Below are 14634 nucleotides of genomic sequence, written 5' to 3'. Positions count from 1 at the left end.
AATACGGTGACACAACATACTTTATTACAAGGATCTCTGTGATAATCAGAGATCAAATGTGGCAGTGTGTGAATACACAGTGTGTGGTGGAACAATTGACTCGATCCCTAATGACCAAAAATCAACCAAATGATGGGACAGGCAGCTCCTTACAGCAAGGAAAGACACGTAGCAGAGCTTCTAAACTCCAAGAGAAATATTTCTGACCTAACACATCAGAGAGCTAGCTACTGGCCTCATAAAGGCACCAGCAGGACTTTGTGAACAGCAGCTAAGCACCTCTGAGCTTTTAACATGTATCCTGTTTAAGCAGCCAGATAGATTTTTATCACAATGCTAAAACACTCCAAGCTCTTTCAATAAGTGGGCTCCAGACCTCTGTAGTGTTAGTTAAACCAGTCACAGTAACCAAATTCATTGCCACCTGAGCTCTTTTCTTTCTAAAAGCATTGATTTTTGTCTGAAATAGGAAGTGTGCTCCATGCAGTGTCACACTGACCACAGAGAGCTTTTCATAAAACTCAAAAGAAAGCCACTTCCACAGTCTTCCTCCTTAGTAGACTCTAAGTTTTGGAAAAGCCTTAGTTAGAAGGTAGCACATAAGCTTGGGATTACGGCATTTTTCTCCCCCCCCACCCCCCTTTTTTTCTTTATCATTAATTACATTTACATTAATGAAGGCTGAGTAGGGGAAAGAGGTGTCCCTTTTATTCATTGTCCCTCCTCTGAAGTTTAATTACAGCTTTACAACTCCACGACTGATTACTATGAGGTAGCAGTGATGACTGCAACCCCAGGAGAGCAGTAACAGAAATCACTGTGTACAAGTATTCTGTTACCCTGCAGTATTTAAGTATTTTTGATTTAACAAGCAAGGACAGTGAAAAAGTACATACGTCAAAAAACCTGAATTTACAAAGCTTTCCATGAAATGTGAATGCTCTTAGAAGTGAAAGAGTTTTGATTAGGAGACACATAGCACTGTGAGGACATGATATGTGAAGATACTGGATATGCAACATTTCTCAACCTGGATTCAGCAGAGTACTCCACAAACTATTTTCTTGTTAGAAATCCTCAGAAACTCCAACACACTGCACTGCAGGCACGGCACACTGTAAGCCACTAACACTGTAATTAGCTGCTTTAAAACGCAGTGTGACTATAGTCCTTAACTGTGAGGTAATTAAATAAAACCTTTCTAATATTATTCTCACAAATACTAATACAGAAAGTGGATATATTAGTTTTCAAGAGAACAGACATTTAGACTGGCATAGAAGCGCTGTGATAAAAAAAGGGAACAATCATTTCTTTTTGGCACCAAAGGAGAGAGGTCACAGCATGAGAAGGTAAAACACACCTGAGGAATACGCATTTTTTGATACAATTTGATAATTGCTTCTTTTAGTAGCAGTCCATCTTCTTCTCCAGTCTGTTCATATGACAGCATACCCTGAGCTGCATCCCCAGCCACGCTGAGGAGCTGAGCACCATCAAGGATCTGCCCCTGCCTACACCAAAACGCTATGGTCTACTTCTGGGTCCATCTTAGGTCTGCCAACCCAGCTATCCATGTCTCATTTCCCTGAGGGACTCTGGCCATAGCAGAGTTTGAAACTCAGAGGCAGGCACGCTCCCATTCTCCTCATTTGCAGGGCCTCACACAGCAGGGCCTCTGCTACCACAGCAGAATAGCAATAAGGATCCTTCTCAAATGGCACTCACACGTACATGGAGCTCGGGGTGAGCATGATGGACAGCTATACACAAGTGAGGATTAGAAATTGAAAGAGTAGAAGACAAACTATCTGCAAGCAACTGATAATTCTGCAGGGGAACAGTAGGAATAAAACACTGCAGAGAAGTTGTCAACTTCCCTCTTTCTCTGTAGTGGGATTAGTAGAAAAGGTTAGACTATACATTATCCAAGAGTCATTCTAATGATGTATCACTCAGAGGTTTTCATAAAATTAATCTCTCAATAATAATACATAATACAGGTTTCATGCATACTAGGTAATTAAAGAGCTTGATGAATAGATGAAAGAGTGAATGTTCTGGATCCTTAAACAAATCACAGCTTTAAATTTCATTAATTTTAAATTTACTCCAAGACCTAATTTAAAATTGGCAAAGCTTCCCTACCATTGAAACCACCAATCATTAAATAAAACTGAATTGCATTATTTATTGTTTTCTCAGGCCAATAAAATACATCAACATACAATGCTGGTATGACTAGAATATGCAAAGACTCTGTAAAATTACAAATAGTTTCAAAAATCCACTGCTGCTCTTAGCTGAAAATTTAAACAAGATAATCAGTTCACAGATTCCTTCTTGGCCTTTTCATTTTCTGTTCTATGCCTAGGGCTACCACACCGAAAGGTTTGTAATAATCTAACCATCATCTGCTAGAGCTTTGAGGGAGGAAAAGAGAAAGAGTACTGATTCTAGCTAGTTTTCAGGCAACAAAATCCATGCAAGGCATTTACTAAAGGCTGCAGAGCATATCTGAGTGTGTGCAGCACTCTGAAACACCACAACCTCAGTTAAACCAACACTGCTGAAAGCAGTTCTTCAAGGCTTCAAATTGTAATCAAAGTCAAAATTGTAAAATATAAACAGGGAAAAATCACAAGAGAACAACAATGACTCATAAATAGTAAAATTGTGACACAACACACCTATTTTACTACAAAATCAGGAAAAACTCTACTTTGTGAGCCATGACAAAACAATCGAAGAAGACAGTGTGGTAATTAACCATGCGGGGCAAATTTCGTGGCTTGGTTCCTCATGGAACTGTGTGAAGCCAACAGCCCGCAACGTGCCAGCCTGGCTCTCCCAGCACCCTGTCCCACCCCTTCTCTCATTCTACAGCCAGTGGAGCACAGTGGTTTCCTAAGTCAAAGGAGAGCCTTTCTCCTCAGAGTACTCAGAAAAGGTGCGAGTTATAACAACAGAAGGAAGGAAAAACATGAGCAAAGATGGACTGAAATACATGAGCTGAGGAACTTCAATTAAAATGTTGAAAATGTAATTGTTTTATGACACCACACCTGAAAGATTTTAATAGAGGCTTAAAAAGTGTGTTTCCTAAGATCCATGCTATTAGCAAGCCAAAAATCTGGAAATAAAACACAATTCTGGTGTTTTATTCTTTAACAGAAATTGCACGTGTCACACATTAGTGAACAGACAATAGATGCTTTTCCTTTCAACACTATTTTTGAAGAAAACGTTACCTTGAAGAGCAAATTGTAATCTCTCACTTTCCTAATGAAAGAACTCCATTCATCCAGATTGTGAGCAATTCAAGGAATGTACCTTTTTGATGTATATTATGTATCTAACACACTGTCAGCAGTAGGTGAATAGTAAGGCAATTTAATTCATGACAAGGGCCAAATGTTTGGACATAAAACCCTTATAAATATTATTTTTAAGGCTTTCTAAATGTTCATCATAAAAAAGCCAAATGTTTATGAAATCTTATTACAAGATTTGCAATTAAAAAGCTTTTTGCTGTTATAAGTGAAAAAAAATTACCTTTAATAGAATCGATATGGGTTTTAAAAGCCAAGAGTCCAGATTCCACCACTCTTGCTCATCACTCCTTTACAAGTCATCAAATAGCCATTAAAATTAATTGAAACGGGATATGCCTTGCAAACGTTCAGGATTTCTCTTACGATATTTCACTAGGAGCTACACAGGAAGGAAGCAAAAAACACTGCAGAGGAATTACGTTGCTACTATTTCTGGTTCTCTGAAATTCCTGCTGGACTGGAAAGAACCTTGATACAAGGAGACCCTGACTAGAGACCTGATCCAGATCCAGGTAAAGAATCAGCATGTAACCCACTTTCTCCATTGCTGAAAGGGAAAGGTCATGGACCACTACTGCAACGTCTCTCATATTCACAACTGACATCAAATTAGAGGGTGAGGATTATCTAAAGAGAGTCAAGGAGAGCCAAAGATATCTGAGTCACACAAGGGAACGTTATATTACATGCAAAACACACTACTGTTGTGCAAATTATTTGCCCTGTATGGAAATAGATCAAGTTAACCTTCAGCATGTATTTTCATGAGGTCCATTATTCTAGTTCAAAGAATGTATGATTTCATCAAGAGAACTGAAGACTGAAAAAAACCACACATCTTCACCAGGTTGACGAAACCCAGTTCTGCATTTTAATTCTCTCTGACTCGGTTCATGAAATGCATGCATGATCAAGCATCAGATCAAGACCGTACCTAGATTACAGCTGGTTGCCTTGGACCAGACCCAGACAACAATGTGGTAATAATGGCAGACTGAAATAAACAGCTGAAAAGATTTTATCTGCCTTTTGATGGAAGAGTACATCTTCTTCTTCCCTCAGTTCAAAGGCTATATTAGACCTCCATAGCTGTCCCTAAGTGCCCCAGCAGCAGCTCCAGTGAAGACCGAATTTTATCCGAGTTTGATGAGAGAGGAAAGACCTTCTCTTTCCAATCATGAGTCCTGTATCATGCCTTTTACTTTCACAGATAGGACTTCCTTTAAAAGTTTTTGCTCTGGATTATCACTTGCATGCACCAATGCTGTTGCTTGAGTTTGTTGCCTAGAAGTTTTTAAGTTGGGCTTAAAGAGTTGTATTGACTTTAAAAGGCCTCAGCCTGGCTGAGATGGCACCTATTTTGCTATGTAATGAGTTAGCAGTTACGGTTAAGAGAGGCCCACAATATAGTTAATCTCCTCTCTAGAGCAATGTTAAATTGTTAGCCAGCATGCAGTAGTCACATGTGGATGCTTATTATTCTACCAGCAAATGCCGTATTTCATTCTGGTTTCCTTGGCAGGAACAGTTCACAGCGTATTCTTTGTCACTTAATTTCCTGTGTATATAGTGAACAGTTAGGAAAGCTCAGCAGGGTGCATCAGAGAAACCTAAAGAAAGAATGTAGAACATTAATCAAATTACCCTATTAGACAGTATTACATGCCTTCAAGTTGGAACTAGTTTGTACTGATTTTTTTTTTAGCTTTCTTTTTATCACATCAGAAGAGATCAAAATAACTTATTAGGTCAATTCATCCTTTCTGTCGCCCTTGCTGACTGTGCAGGAAAATGCAGACTGTGAAAAAGAATGTGGAATGGGGCAATGCCCAGACACCACAGGAAGGATGTGCAGGGAAGCACTGCCATCTCCTCTCCTCTCTGTGGGCAGGCTGGCTTCACGCTCCCCTGGTAGCTGGATGTGGCAGCATGAACATGCCGTGTTCCCCTCACGTACACCATTTCCACTTCAGTGATGTCTTTCCCAGTGCTGCCAAATCAAACCATCCCTTCTTTTCCCTGTTGCTTTTTCTAACTTGTGTTTTGTGCTTCTGTGAGGCGGTCAGCAGGTGTGGAACTGGGTGGTCTTTTTAAGGCAAGGCACTTTCAGTTACCACAGCATGAAACGACTTTTCTTAAGAGCTTTCTTAGACAGCTAGCAAAACAGGGACTGTGCTGGGCAAAACACAACAACAATCCCTTCTATCCTATCAAAAGAAGAAAAGTGTATCTGAGAAGTCCTCTGCTGAGAAAAATGATTTAGTAAATTATATACCTTTTGACAAATAAATTAGGCAGTTTCAAAATCTGCAATTAATCTAGGATGCAGTCAATTATTTTCTATTCACAGTCTGCATTAATTTCTTCACTTCAGGTGGTCCTGAAAAGTTTTATGCTCATTGGAAATTATTAAAAGCTTTTATGCAACCAAATCTCTGCTTCTGTCTCTGCATTTCTGTGCTCATATCACTGCATATCAACAAAATATACCAGGGCTTTTCAAAAATTAACATCAAGAGGAACACAGTCAGCGCAGAGAGATGCAAGAAAAGTGTATTAAGAAGAGGAAAAAACAAAAGTCCTTCACAGCATATTGCAAACATAAGTTTCATGTAAATGGCCTTCATTGCAAATTCATACAAATGGCAAGCACCGGCCTTTACCAGAGATCAGCACTGCACTTGTCTACTCATTGGAATGACTTACAGACAAGAAATGAGCAAAATTTACCAGTAATTCAAAAAAAAATTTGCTACAAAAAAAGACTGTAACATGATGGAAAGCACAGCAACAACAACAAAGTCCTAGGCCTTGCAGCAAGCAAGGACTTGCTCAAACACAACAGCCGTGGGCAGAGAAACAAAGGAAAGAATCTGCTTACCTTCAGAAGGCCGCAGATACACAGGAATCTACAGCAAGATGCCCTCACTGCCACTGCCAACCCTTAAATGAGGTCTGGGAAGGGGTGGATCCTGTCTCCGTCCCTTCCGATCACTCAGGTGCATTGCATGCACTGAGCTCCCCTGGGTTGGCCCTGCCTTCCCTCCAGGTGCTTCATCACTCTTCAAGCTGTGACTTAGCATTTCCACTACAAAGGACTGTACCACAGTTTCTCTCCATATTCTCCTGCCTACATAAGCAAACAGAATTCATCAAATGATCTGTAATATCAGCTTTTGTAGGCAACAGGGAGCACGAGATGGAGAAAAGAGTTGAAGAAGATGCGACGAAATAGAGAATACTAGCCAAAGAACAGATGGCAGCAGAAGATCAGAAAGAGACATGTTAGATTTAAAGGTGCCAAAGGACAATGTAAGGCTAAGTTGCTAGAACCTGAGCAGATGCCTTGAAAATGCCCTGATTTTCACAAGTAATAAACACCTCTCGACATCATGTTGACATATTGACATCAGCTGTCTGCTCCTGACTTTGAAAGTGACAACTCTTACCAAAGAGACTAAAACAAAGGGTTGTAAAGGATGCTACAATTTAAAATCCTGGCCAAAAGCCAAGAAAAGAAATGTGTAATAGGAGTCTGTAACCTGTGACTTTGTAAGGTCAGACTCTACGTGTATGAGTCTTCATATTTTATGAGTGAATATATCTAAGACTATTTGGCAGTTTACTCCTGCATTTGTGTTTGCGGGAAGAAGGCTTTCTCGATGGACAGGCCTTTATCTCTGGCTTTGACATCTGCCATCCTCCAGAGCTACAATGTACCAGAACCCCGGGGAACGTCAAAGGAAGTTGTTCTAAGTTACAGCCAAAAGCACCTGTTCTTCCACAGCATGAGTTAGATGCATTTAGCAAAAGGTGCACAGAGCAACGTTAGCAAGTTGTCGGTTATACCAACCGCTTATAGTGCAGGCAGGAATGTCTGTAAACCAGCTGGGGTAGGAGAGTTTATCCCTAGACCATCACTGAGGACTCTGCAACTTTGAATTCAGTCAGAGAAATAATTGGTAATGAATAATTTCAACTGACAAGTTTAGTGCTTTCTGTCAACAAGTTATTTGCAAACAGGCTATAAATTTCATTAATTTGTTCATTATTTGTGATCCTTTAGCAATTACCTTGTACAAATAAATTTAAACTTACAATTAGTTGCTAAGAATGCTTGTTGTTTATTACATGTTACTGAAGCAACATGTCTAGCTTTCTAATAAGCATGAGTTTTTGAATAATTGCAGCCTCCCAAAATTCAGCTTTCCAAAATGCTTCTTCTGCATTGACTGCACTGCTACTTCTAGAGACAAATGCTAATGAAATGTAAGCAAGAAAAGATATTATCAAGCATAAATTCTTATAATGTAACAGAAAATTAAATTATTATAGATTTCTGAATTGTCTGAATTCACTCAGTATGTTAAACGTCCTGGGTTAGGTTTTCAGATGTTACACCTGGACACCACTGACCACTGCAGAATTACAGCTTTGAAGGAACAGGTCATGATAGCAAGTGCCAAAAAGGGCAGCATAAGAGCTGACACTTGTGTCTCAGCAAGAGTCTAGTATTAGTTATGCTCTTCTTGGGTCAGGGAATCTTTTGACTTTATCAAACCCACACATTCCAGCCTTTCAAATGTGACCAACTTCAAACAAACCTAAAAGGTTTTGCGCACTGGGTCTAACCATATTTCCTGACCAGTGAAAACACAGGGTGAGCAAATTGCAAAGACCATGAACAATCTCGGATGTATTTTGCTGACTTGTTTCTGTCTCATAAAGGGTGATTCCTCCATCTGTTATTAGATCAGTTTAAAGGCTGCTCTAGCTTATGGCAGTATGTTATACCTATATTTGTCCTAGGACCCTTCACGATGCTACCTGACAGGTATCTGCAAAGCTGAAAAGTTGGTAAAGTTCACCTCCTTAAGTGCACATGGTTGAGAAAACCTCCATATCCACAATTGAAACAAAACAATGTAACCCGCTGCCATTCTGTGTGGCCTTGGCTAACCCACCCAATGTTGAAGGCTACATTTTATCTAGCAATATAATTTTCCTACATGCAAACAGCAACACAAATGATATTTTCACAGAATCACAGAATTGGAGGGGTTGGAATGAACCTCTACAGTCCATCGAGTCCAACCCCCCACTAAAGCAGGTTCCCTCCAGCAGGCTGTGCAGGGAGGCAAGACAGGTCTTGAGTATCTCCAGAGAAGGCGATTCCACTGCCTCTTTGGGCAGCTTGCTCCAGTGCACCACCTCCAAAAATTTGTAAATTTTCTGTTTGCAACAATTTGGCTTTCAAAAATGGAATTTTGTTAAGTCATATGAGTTGCTTACAATACTTTACTATGTAAAGGTCATATTCCAGTTAAGTTACAGCCTCTGCCTTGTACAGATACCCCATAATCACGACAAAGATCAAAATGCTACCCATTGGTACAGCTTTTTTAAATACAGGATATTTGATTTTTATAGGTTCCTTGCCATGTAATGGACAAAAAAGTTGAGTTAGTTTCTTAACTCAGCAGCCTGTGATGAAAAACTTGATTTGTCGCTGTATAACAAAGCCCCAAGTAAGAGTGCACTGCCATGCTCATTACAACAAAAGTAAGACAGTCATTCCTTCACGGTTGTAGCTACTTTCATGCTGTTATTTACACCAGCAATCTCTTCCTTGTCAAAGCTTCACTTGAAAAAAAATCTAGGTTGAAGTTTGCAGAGGCATTTCTCTATGTTCACTTGTAAACACCAGCAGTATCAGCCATGTCTACAAAAAACTCTCAAGGAGAAATATGAGATAAGCAGTAAGAAGAGCATCTCAGAAAAGAAACATAACTAAATCTGCTCAAGGCTCTGTTCCTAAGCAGGTACTACAAAATAGCAATGTACTTAGAAAGCTAGAAGATAGGTTACAGAAGCATTAGGTAAGGGAACAACAAAGGGAAAGGCATGGTCTAGGGAATTATTTTTAATTGTTGAATAAAAATTGTGATAGCTTTTATTTCACTACAAGCTTTGGAAAAGATACTACATGGGTTATACACAGATTATTTACCAGAACATACTGTCACAGTGAGGACCACAGAGCACTAGAAATGCACGATTTTTGAGAACAGGAAAAAAAAAAAATCCAACCCAAAGAAACAAACTCACGAGAGCCCTTATTTTTATGCAGAAATGACAGAAACGATGAATTCTGAAAGGGTTACAGTATTTTTTTTCAGTCCACTGTGCTATAAAAACCTGAGGAGGAGTTTATAATGCATGCTCAACTGTTATAGTCGAGTCATTGGGTATTTATGTTTATACTGTGCGTGAAGCATCCTCCTTAAAAATATCCCAAACCAAGTTCTCTTAACATAGCATTTCTAAAAGAAATATAATGTTGTTCTGAATGCAAGGAATTCATTTTTGTAGTCCCATTTGCACAAAATGGACCAAGAGTTTATTATCCTAGATGCCAGTGTCCTCAGGGAATGCTCCTTCCACACTGTTCTTAACCTTTCCCAAAAGAAATGCAATTGCACTTGTAAAGTACAGTATTATGTGACAACAACAAATGAAACCATAATACTGTTTATTACATATTACTTATGCTATGGAAACAACAGAATTGTCACTTCTAGAGGGACTATGAGGAACACAAACCAGGCATTTACCTGGACATTTTTATTACATTTTCTTGTATGAGTCTTTATCAAATCAATGCTGCAAATAAGAAAATAGGATAATGCTTTGTATTTATTCTCTCAATACTAACTTTTATGATTAGATATTACACAATGAAACATAATGATGCACACTTTGCTACTGGGATATAATATATATGGCATAGTCAGAGCTACAGATAATAAGCTGTTAACCTCATGAAAAGTTTTACTGAAATGGCTTCATACATTTTTAGTATATGGTGAACACAAACAATCTGCTTTTGCCATTAAAAGTAATATTTACATCTTTTTTACTCCAATAACTTCACTGGTTTAAGCTTTGGGGCTTAAAACTCCACTTTAAGAATGTGGCTTTAATCTGTTTATATTTGACAAAATGATACTAATTATAATACTGTAATAGTTCTTGCTTATATCTGGAATGAGTTAATATTGACAGTAGCATACAGTGTGGGTACCAACTCCTCTGTCAGCCCAAATGGTGGAGTACAGAAAGGACAGAGACTGTTAAGAGGGTGAAGACAAACTTACAGCACCAGCTGGAAGAATGAGGAGTGCAGATGCTAATGGATTGTAGCACATTAAAAAGGGTGGGTAAGCAAAGCACTTCCCATGAAGTGCACATGGCAGTCTGGCATCTAAGCATGTCTCAGGGCTAATACAAATGCTCAGCACTGCTAGGTACAGTTGTCACAATGGAGATCATCCAACTAATAACGAGGTGTCCTGAGATTAACTATGAACTGAATGACAGGACACACATTCCTTCAAGAGGGAGAGAGAAGCAGAGGCGGACACTAACGATGAGCTACATTACTGTGACTTATACTTTCACCATAATTCTGACCTTATGTTACACTGATACCTGGCAGCCTTTGTTGAAGAACTTATTTGTTGTATAATGAAGATGCATTTAATTCAACAGCAGATAATGTTCTGTTTTGCCTTTTTCTATTAACTTGTCAAAAGAAGAGATATGATAATAATAAAATGACAAAATAACATGTTGTTTAAATAAACTGGATGTATAATAGATCAGGAAATGGTAATTAATTATATGACTGATATACATAATGTCAGTTATTCATTACTAATCTAAAACACGATTATCCATGTTTAAAAACACTGATAATCATATAAATGGGCTTAATTATAACAGTGGATTTTAAAACTAAAAGAAGGTAAGTAGTCAACTCTAGAACTAGGTAAGGAAACAGACTTCAGGGAGGCAAAAAAAAGGCCCGATGGTCTTACATTAAAGTTACATACTTTTCTGTCAGTGTCTATAGTCTCTTTGTAGAATAATAACTTGTGAAAATTTTAATTGAATTTCACTGATGACTATTCATTTTCTTATTTCCAAGGTTCATCACATAACCTCATCCTTTACTTGATCTAATTCCAAACTTTCCCTGAAGCTTTTATTTTATATATGAAGATTTATGACACCTAGATATTATGACATTTAGCATAGTATAAAAATTTAAAAAATACTCCAATTATAATATTTTACCATAAAATCCAGTCCAATTCTCCATGTTATCTTTAAGGCTTTACTTTTACTCATGAGATATATCATACTCCATACAGTTTATTTTCAAGATTAACTATGACAGCGCAGCACACTTAATTTTTAATTATATTACTGCAACCGATATATAAATTGGTGTTGAAAATGTCTACTTTCTGTTTTTAAAGTATGCTTTTATTTTAGAATTTGTATGCAGCTATTAAAGTTCTTTGAACTAAAGTACTATTAAAGAAGACCGTTTTGCAATACAAACAGATCCCTCTCCTAAACCACTGACTCAGGCAAAATTCCTGTGGGAAGGCAAGATCAGAACCAAAAGCTCTATTTTTAAATGTCCCAAATATTACATGCCAGCGCAGACCAGAAGTAAAGCTGAAGCAAAACTTTACTTACTGCAGTAGAATAGCCCTTTGCTAGGAAGATGAAACAATTAGCGCCAAAGTATTTAACACTTCATAATTACATACCTATAACATATGCCACTTCAGTAATGATTTCATTTGATAATTAAAAAGTAACTGCAACTGTAGACTTTTCATTGCAATTGGCTGGATGAGGTGCAGACTGGCCATTTAAATCAGGCATTGTGCCTTTCCAAACATGGATGCAAATTTATGCACCAGGGAGCAAGACAGTGCACCAGTGCCAGACTCTCAGTTTTGGCATATATGTCTTCACTGCTCCTGTTTGAAAAAGCCCTGTATAAAATATTAAATTCTCTGAACACATCATTTTAATTACTCTTGAAAGACTTATCCAGCTATTAAGTGATCCAGGGTTAACTGAAGAGCTACTGCTATAAAACCATTTAAGCAGACCATGGTGATTTTATCAAATTTCACAGCTGTTCCTGCAGCAAATGCAGTTTCTCAGAACACAAGATTTCTAGTTAATCTGGTAACGGCAATTTTGGAGTAAATCTTCATCAAAGGAGAGACTGCTGCACAGGAATTGCCTGACTGGATTGGACCCACAGTCAGCCCAGTCCAGAAACTTGTGTGGACAAGCCAGCACCAGATGTTCCTGTGAAAATAAATACATAAATATGCAATACACAAACGTAATTTTGCCTGCAAAAGGTCATTCTGCTTAAATGCTAAGACATAGAGTTTTGTTTTCTCCAATGTGCTTTTATTAGCATTGGATCATGCAAGATTCACGTTATTCATATAAAAATATCCCACCACACTTTGAACCTAAGTTTCCTAGCTCAAGCAATGATGAAACCTATAGTTCAATAGTGTGGCTTGAAGATGTATCCTTTTCTCATTCAAGATCTCTTGTATTTCTATCCTGTTGCTCTTTTATCAGGTGGTAACTGAACCCTAGGCTATTTTATTATCTTTTATTTTGTTCCCTTTATTCTTCACCCTTGTAGAGTGAGTAGTCTCAGTCACTTCAATTTCTCTCCACATAAGAGATTGTTTTTCTACCTGATCTCATTCTCAACACCCTTACTTTCCAGCTGAGGAAGCCACACAATGCCTCCTGAGGTAATCCATACCAAGAGAACAACCAGAGATAGGCCCATTTGTTTTTGCTCAGAAACCAGAGTTAGCTAAACCACTGTTTAGCTGCATCTCAGATGCTGTAGTCATGCTGACTTACAGACTGAACCCAGAGGAAGGCAAGGATCTAGCAGCCAAATGGTGTGAAGTTGAAAACAGCTTGTATTCCAGTGGCTGGATGCGTTCCCCACAAAGGTCGATCTACAAAAGCCAGCCAACACATAAAAAGCCTTCTAGCTTGATCCTGTGTTAATTTAAACATAGCCTCTCCTCCTTTTGTTACCTTCTCAGATCATGGCGGTCCGTTAAGAGTTTCCTTTGTTCTTGTTTAATCTCTGCCAAATATTTTTCATCACACACAAATTCCAAAGGCAGATCTAAAGCTCAGTCTAAAAGGCAAACACATTTGTGATGTGTGTTAACAATTATGCTTCTGATGTTAGGAAACTCTGTAGGCAAGTTACACATATGCAAGATAGGAAATTAGTCAAAGACATGCTTCTGACTTCTGAAATAGGAAGCCAGGCATGGATTTTTTTTTTCCTTTATGTTGCTTGCATTTTGTTGCTTTCTACTGCACTATACACTTAGCAAACTTACAAATAAGCTCAACAAGTCAGCAATTAGAGCTGTATATGTAACTAGCTGTGCAACAACATTTACAGATGAAGGAACACAACTAAAGATCTTGTTTTGCCTAAACTGCAGCAAGAAAGGTACTCTGCATTTCCTGATTGCTTATGGACAAACCATATAACCAAGGGGACTACTGACAGGCAGAGTAAATCGCTTGGGAAATTATGACTCTAGTTACCCACACCTTACCCATGTTCCGCTAAATAAGCCTCTGCCTTTGCAGACAAGCTGCCGTCTGCTCTCCTGTGAACCTCAAATGTTATGTCTGAACTTCTAAGGGACGATTACAGTAGGCATGATGTCAAATCCTTCTGTCAAATTACTGCATAAAGTGGATGTTTCAAATTCCTGAGTTGTTGGTGTTTTATCCTGCTTGCCCCAAACTGCTGAATATTTCTTCTAGGCGTGCATGATAATGCCAAAAGCCAGTGTGACAAAAAATACATTTTGAACAAAGGCTAAACAACATAAACGCTTTTACTTTACAGATGGCAGTCAGAACTCAACAGATGGTGAAAGAAATCCCACAGGATGTTCTCCTCTCTTTATCTTCTCTTCCCTCCCCCAATATATATATGAATGCATGTGTGTGCACACAGAACAGCAAAGGAAGTGTCCTGATGAAATACTCAAAAGGCTTTCACAGGAGTAGGATCTATCCTTTTAACAATATCTTGCTGACCCTTTTTAGAACAGAAAAGATGCAGCCGGTGGCTGGGTACCAGAGAGGGAACCAGGAAGCCCGCTTCTGTCCATGGGTTACATCTGTCCTGTGATACATCTTTGGGCAGGCACTTCTCCTCTGTTCTCTTCCCATACTCTGTCCTCTTTATTTTTATTCTAAGATCCTCGGGGAGGAGACTCTTTCTGTCTCTGACTGTTAGGCCTTGAAACAGCTTGTACCATGCTGGTGCACTTCAATCCAACTTGTTTCACAGAAAGCATGAGAGACAGCACACTCTGTAGTGCTTTCCACAGAAATGAATATAAAGCTCTCC

At 38.6% G+C, this 14634-nt stretch overlaps 1 long non-coding RNA gene across 2 annotated transcripts in view; it reads right to left on the bottom strand.

Annotated features, from left to right (window-relative positions):
- Window positions 1-14634, bottom strand: part of LOC110404589 — a 34085-nt gene that overhangs the window by 4345 nt on the left and 15106 nt on the right. Inside the window, exon 1 of one of the 2 annotated variants that reach the window (XR_002442336.1) lies at window positions 6217-6294. The exons of the other annotated variant lie outside the window; for it this stretch is intronic. This is a non-coding gene — a long non-coding RNA (uncharacterized LOC110404589). Of the gene's footprint in view, window positions 1-6216; window positions 6295-14634 lie in introns of those variants that run through there. 2 annotated transcript variants of the gene reach the window in all.

Source organism: Numida meleagris, chromosome 10, assembly GCF_002078875.1.
Source record: "Numida meleagris isolate 19003 breed g44 Domestic line chromosome 10, NumMel1.0, whole genome shotgun sequence".
In the NCBI taxonomy this organism is placed as follows: domain Eukaryota; kingdom Metazoa; phylum Chordata; class Aves; order Galliformes; family Numididae; genus Numida; species Numida meleagris.
Note: the sequence above shows the minus strand (reverse complement) of the source record. Positions and strands in the feature narration are given on the sequence as shown.